This window comes from Babylonia areolata, chromosome 14, assembly GCF_041734735.1.
Source record: "Babylonia areolata isolate BAREFJ2019XMU chromosome 14, ASM4173473v1, whole genome shotgun sequence".
Lineage (NCBI taxonomy): Eukaryota > Metazoa > Mollusca > Gastropoda > Neogastropoda > Buccinidae > Babylonia > Babylonia areolata.
The window spans coordinates 15,482,972-15,490,365 of record NC_134889.1 but is presented as its reverse complement, the minus strand read 5'-3'; positions in this window follow the sequence as shown (position 1 = coordinate 15,490,365).

Sequence of the window (7,394 nt, the reverse complement as noted above, 5' to 3'; positions counted from 1 at the left end):
CGTGTGTATACGCAAGCAGAAGATCAATACACACGTTAAAGGTCCTGTAATCCATGTCAGTGTTCGGTGGGTTATGGAAATAAAATACCCAGCATGCACATCCCCGAAAACGGAGTATGGCTGCCTATGTGGCTGGGTAAAAATGGTCGTACACGAAAATGCCCACTCGTGTACATACGAGTGAACGTGGGAGTTGCAGCCCACGAATGGAGAAGAAGAAGTCCATTGATATACACTCAGTTACACAATACACAACAGACGTAGATAACATGCATAGTATACCACACTCAGTCAATTTACACAAGTCAAGTTATACACAATACATCATAAATTGCACATTCTTTGTCAATCACTCTAAGACGTTAAAGAGAGAGAGAGAGAGAGAGAGAGAGAGAGAGAGAGAGAGAGAGCAAACAAACTAAAGCGATTAAACGTTGTTTATGAGAGAGGATCAGCATGTATTTCAAGTAGAGCAAGAGAGGGAAGGCCTTCAAGACTCACTTGTGATACACTTTAAAAAAAACATCTAATCGTTAAAATGTGTTCTGTATTCATTTTAAAGCTTCGGGTTAAAAGAAAAGAAAGAAAAAAAGAAAAAAAAAGCCCTGAAGGCAGATTCGAACCCTGCGTGTTCGGGTGAGAAACGGTCTTAATACACTATCGTGGCTCCGTAACTGACGTTCAAAAATTTGATATTTAAACATGCTTTTTAAGGGCGATAAATCGATTGCGGTATTCGCAGTGAGAACGCTGTGTAAATCATTCTGGTGTATGTTGGGCATTCAAAAATTCTTCAAGGGCAATTAAGAATTCTTTTTAAGTCCGCGGTAAAGGAGGCGTGGTTATCGCCGCAATCACACTGCAACATTTAGCCGTTTTCTCTGGATCTAGATAGATGTACGAATTTAGTTACACCCGCGGGAATGTACGACACGGTCGATTCAATTTCTCTTATGTTTGTAGCTGGTTGGGCAGGGTTCTTTCACCACGTCAGCACCAGTTTTCTTCAAGGCTTTATTGAGGACGCGACGGGGAACGTATCGGGACTTGGGTAAAGGGAACAGGAGAGCGGGGGGTTAAAGGGCAAGGGACTGTCCTCGTGAAAGGAGGGAAATAAATAAGTAAATGACTACCCTGTGGACAAAAAGTCCTCGTAAGCAAGCGTACAATAATGTCTACGTTCATTCACTCACTCCAAACATCACTTTACCAAATATTTCACATGAATCTACAATTGTTACAAACGTGTGATAAGACTAAACTATCCCATTGATTGAAATGAGCAATTGCTTCCCAATTCGAAATTGTCTCATTTCTTAAAGATATTTATATAAATCCTAGAAACTTCAAAACGTAAGTTGAGGTTACATTTCAGTTAAGATTAACTCGGTTATTCGAAATAATTGCAAATCCGTTCAAATGCATAACATCTAAACTCAAAGTAAACTGATAGAATAATATTAATAAGGAAATACAAATAGCATTTACATTTTGGTATCAATTTCTCAATGCTAGAAATGCTTACTGTAAAGTATGATATATTTCACTCACCCTATCAGGTTGACAGAGGCCTGCACACACACTGCTGTTGAAAGCTAACTGAGAACTGACGAAATTATTGGTTCTACAAGGAAAGGGTAGGAGAACTCACTTCGTAAAAACATCTCAAGATGCCGCACATCCACCCTACATGAATATCATTTTGCACGTGAAGTAATGATGCTAAAGCAAACACAGGTCATGAACGTGCACTCTCTCTCTCTCTCTCTCTCTCTCTCTCTCTCTCTCTCTCTCTTTCTCTCTCTCAGCGGGGCAAAGAGAACAATTTCACCCTGTTACATGTTCATTCTAGTTTTAAAGTTCATATGAAAATTGAGTATTTTGTTAAACTAATAACATGTAGAGCCAAGTACAAGTACTTCCAAACGTTGTGTGAAGTGAAAAGGACTTAATTTTGAGAAAAGTCAATACAGGAAATTTGTACGTTTCATCAAGGGTATTATTTTAAACTGTGAATTCCAACTGATTTTGTTGATATTCTCATGGCAGTTTGGGGCATAACCCAGTAAGTGATGAGACGTTCACAAATCTTTCTCGGAATAAATATTTAACGGTCTCCTTCTCCAACTTTCCATCACATGTTATCATGTATTGTCGATTGAATATAGGACTGAACGGGCAGGTCAACAACTTGAAACAAAATGGCGTCGTTCGCGTTCGCGAAGAATATGAGCACGTGCTTTGAATATGTATAAATATGTGTACGCAATTGATTTTTGCCCATGACCTTCAGGGCTCAGCCAATAGATCTGTAAAGTCCACTCGTTATATTGATTTTAGTATTTTCCGAAAAAGACCACTTGGGCGAACAAACATAGTGAAAGCCCTGTACACTGAGAGTAAAACACACAAGCTTTTTTATTTATTGAGTATAATTTCAAAATGTAATGTTTAAGATGAGAAAGATCAGTTTATAACAATAATAATAATAACAATAATGATATAATGATAATGATGATTATAACAATAATAATAACAATGATAACAATTATCATTACTGTTATCATCAGTAGTAGTAGTAGTTGTAGTAGTAGTAGTAGTATAAAGACACTGTGGAACTGAAGTTGAAGAAGGAGTCAGACAGACAGAAGGAGGCAAAGGAAAAAGAGATAGTGAGTGTGAATGTGTCAGTGCACGCGTTTGTATGTATGTATGTATGTGTATGTATGTATATAGAGAGGGGGAAGGAGTTGCAGGGGGGCGGGAGGAGGGGGGTGGCAGGGGGCAGAGGTGGGGGAGCGAGAGACAGATAGCGGTAAGTATCCAAGGGAACTCACTGTGAGAGCAGAATCCGGCATCGCTGACATCACCCTCAGTGCAGTCCCTTGTTACGCGGTTCTCTACACACCTCACCTGGACACCTGTCAGCTCGATCGGTCAACCAATCGAGTCATCAATCAATCAGTCGATTCATCAATAAATACTCTCAACTGAAATATCCCTAGTTTATAACCATTGATGAACCAATCATTAACTTCGAACGATCATTAATTCTGATTGATCAATCACTGATTTTGAATTGACTGAACACTCGTTAATTTTTATGATCAAACAATCGTCTTTTTTTATCGATCGACCACTCATTGATTTTGATAGATCAATCAATTATCAAATTTCATTGATCAAACAATCAGTAATTTTAATCGAAAAATCAATTACAACCAAAGAGTTGAGTGTGCTATGGGCTCAGATGGGAAGACTTGGTCCGTCCACATCATGGATCAGTCTTTGAGAGTGTTGCACAAACTTCCTAGCCAACACTGCAGGTGTCTGTATCTCTTGGGTCTGGTTGACGTGGGGATAGACATACCTATTTTGAGAGGACTACAGCGTTTATCAAGTACAGTAGTCCCTGATCAAACCATTTTAGCAGCATCGTCAATCGCCCTCCTTCCACTTATCATCATTCATCATGATTGGAAAATTCAAACGAAATGACAAAATGTCACAAACTTGTGTGTGTGTGTGTGTGCGTGCGCGCGCACCCCACAACGCACACACACACACACACACACACACACACAATACACCCCTCACCCTGCCACCCTCCTCCCCACACCACCACAATCCTGTGCACACAGAGTCCAGCTGAAGTCAGTACAGTTGCTCAGGGCATCAGCAACACATGTCCTGTCATCAGTCTTGTTGTCTTCATCTTCAGCACTGTTGTTGGGTGTGCATATATATATATATATATATATATATATATATATATATATATTTGTGTATGTGTGTATGTTGAGGGGGTGGGGTGGGGTGGGGGTGGGGGTATGGGCTGTTGTGAGTGTGCTTACATAAGTGTGTGTGTATGTGTGTGTGTGTGTGTGTGTGTGTGTGTGTGTGTGTGTATGTGTGTGTGTGTGTGTGTGTAACATCACTGAAAATACGTAATACGTTATTGTCAAGAACTGTCAACTTTTCTTCAATCGTGTTTTTAATACAGTTCGTGAAAAAATGCATTTCATATCTGATTTGCACAAATCTCCAGTCGGCTGCATGATACTGGTATGGGGACGGGAGAAATCTTGTGACATTATTTCAAGCGCCTGTGTTTCTTCGCATGAGAACAACGAACCCTGTCGTCACTTTTGCACGTGCTTCTTGCAAGAAAATCCACAGGGCTGAGATTGTTTTTTTTCTGCTTCAGTTGCCACAAGTTCTGACATCTACACATGGTGTCCGTAGTTCGCACCCTCCCTGCTTCCCATACAATGCACGTGCCCATAGCACGAAAGGTCACGCTGACCCAAGCAAAAGGGGTAAGCTGTGACAACATGACAGGACACATTTTCTGTTGCAGTTTGAAAATAACTACAAGTAACAAACCCCCATTCTACCCTGACCATTTACTTTTTGTTGTTTTTTTTGTTTGTTTTTTTCCTGTACCAAAAACACCGATCCATGCAGTTTCTCACAAACATGTGTGTCTGCCAAAAGTCATGCTCATTGCCACGCTGTAGACTTGTGAAATCAAATTGTGGAGGATCACTTTTACAAGTCTGACTCCTGTGAGCTCCATGTCCACAGAGAGAGAGAGAGAGAGAGAGAGAGAGAGGTATATTTCAAGTTTTTTTTTTCTCTTTTTTTTCTCATATTGTTGTTTTCTTTAAAGCCAGACGCTACAGTCAAATAACGACTTTTTTTTTCTCTCTGACTATATCTCTCTTTTTTGGTCTACTAGGTGTATCATCACTTGTGGATCACAAAAAAGTGTTCTTAGATTTCTGTGAATACCCGTTGCTATGGAAACAAATCAAAATGGCCACCAAACAATGTATCAGAGAAATCGGGTTTGTGGTCCATGTGGTGCATGCAGATACTTTTTGTTATGTGGACTTGATACACAATGACAGTAACTTCATTTTCACGTGAGAGTGTGTTGGTTCTTCAATTACTGTACTTTTTTATGAATTTTTGAAATTTTGGGTATTGCAAAATCCTCAAAATTTACAATGAGTAAAGAGATTGGAACTGCTATGAATTAAAACCCAGAGAATATTTTCATATACACTCGTGACAAAACTTCAATAACATGTCATGAAACAATCATGCAAAGTCTCATGGTTGTAGGTCTACCCATCGTTGAGCAAGTCCAAGGTATGTTGTCAAGGCCAGAAATTTGACGACTTGCGTCGAAATTGAACAAAAAAATATTAATAAACACTTTCGTGATTTAGCAAGCAATCTTTATTGGCAATTTTTTCATTGTTAAAGGCATCTTTTCAGTGGAAAAACTTATGCATATGATGGAAGAGATGTTCAAGATTCGAAATCCATCAAAAACCCAAATCATGAAAAATCATCATTTTGGTCTCTTTTGTTCTGCCGTGTCCCCCCCCGCCCCCCCCCCCCCACTTTAAGTTAAAGCAGTACCCCAACCTCTGTTCAATTTATTAAAGAAATATTGAATACCTTTCTTCCTCTTTCTTTCAAAAGGAGAAGAAAAAAAAATCCAAAACCAAGCAAGAGAGAGGGAGAGAGCCGTCCACATTAAAAAAAAACATGCAGTATGTTTTTGTTTTGTTTTTTATTTACTAAGTAGCACAGAAAATTACATTTGCAGCGTAGCATCCATTTGAATATAAGCAATGAACGTGAGGGGGGAGGGGGGGGGGGAGCATAAATGACACACGTATATAGGATTCACTGAATGAACTGCCAAGAAGGATACAAGTTCCCAAGCATCACCACAGCCGATACATTTAAACTGTACACTTTAAAAGGAAGTATATTATATTTCGTTTGTTGAATTAATCTAGACATAAGACGTGCAGTGAAGGTGATTTTCCTTGGTGGAACAGATGCAGAAACAGGCTGGAAAGTGAAATCCAGCAGAGAAAGAAAAGACAGGAACAGATCACTGAGAGAGAGGCGGGGGAGAGAGAGGGGGGGAGAGAGAGGGAGACGGGTGAGAGAGATGGTGGGAGAGGGGGGAGAGAGAGGGGGGGAGAACGAAAGAGAGGGGGGAGAGAGGGAGAGAGAGAAAGAGAGGGAGAAGGGGGGAGAGAGAGAAAGAGGAGAGAGAGGGAGGGAGAGAGAGGGGGAGGGGGGAGGGAGAGAGGGCGGGAGAAAGAGAGAGAGAGAGAGATACAGGGAGAGAGTGTGTGTGTGTTTCATTAGGAATGATAAGTTGTTGAATGTTTTACATGGCTGTAAAAAAACGCAAATACCACTTAATGAATACAACTACTCACACGGTTTTATTATTAAGCAAAGGGCCTAAAGCATACAACATGTACATACAGATAGATAAACAACGAGAGAGAGGGAGAGAGAGAGAGAGGGGGGGGAGAGAGAGATGCAGAATATCAATTTGCAACCTTGATGTAAAAGATGAAATAATGTTCCCGTTTCCAAGGCTACACGACAAAACACTTTTTTCCATGTTTCACTGTTTCCATGGGTTCTTAGCAAAAAGCTCGGATCTTTCCAGAGATGCAGGGCAAAGCGCTTGACCGTCTTACTTGGATACACAGCAAAATCCTTCACTGTCTTCAACTGTTACGAGCAAAGCGTTTGACGCTCTAACAAGGATACACGGCAAAGCACTTTTTTTTCTTCCAGGGATATACGGCAAAGCGATTGATTGTATTCAATGGATACATTTAAAAAACAACAACAACAACAAACCGTTCCTATAGTGGTCCTATATGTAGCATGGATAACTTTTCAATGGAATAGTGAGACATCTGCAGACAAGACATATTCCTTTGTTTTTGATCATTTTCGCCGAATAGCAGCACAGCTTTTGTCAACAAATCAAATCAAATTAGACTAAAAAAAAATCAATTATGCTGCCCATAAGTACACAAACTGATATGGGAGTATAACATCGGGGTTTTTTTCATGACTTTTGAACAATCTTTACAAAAGATTATGTATATATCTATATAAAAAAGCTGGCGTCTTTAACTGGCAGAATAACATCAGTCTAATAGTATGCTGCATGGTCTTGGACACAAAACTTAATCCTTTCACCGCCAGTCAAGTTAGAGTACAAAATTCCCTTGTGGTATAAACACAGAAAAGACAGTGGCTAAATATAGCTGGGGATACCCCCTGCGATGTATAGAAAATATGGCCTATCCTACCACCGAGCATTAAGAGCAGTAGGTTCATGGATAACAGACCAACGAATGGTCACATTTCAGTGACATGGGTCCTCTACCATGCCTCTGCATAAATGCGAGATTAGCGGTGAAAGGGTTAACGATGGCCACTTGTTATTGTTTCTCTTGTTGTTGTTGTTGTTTCTCTTGTTTTTGTTCTTGTTCTTGTTCTCCTCCTCCTCCTCTTCCTCCTCCTCCTCCACCATCATCATCCTCATCTTTTCT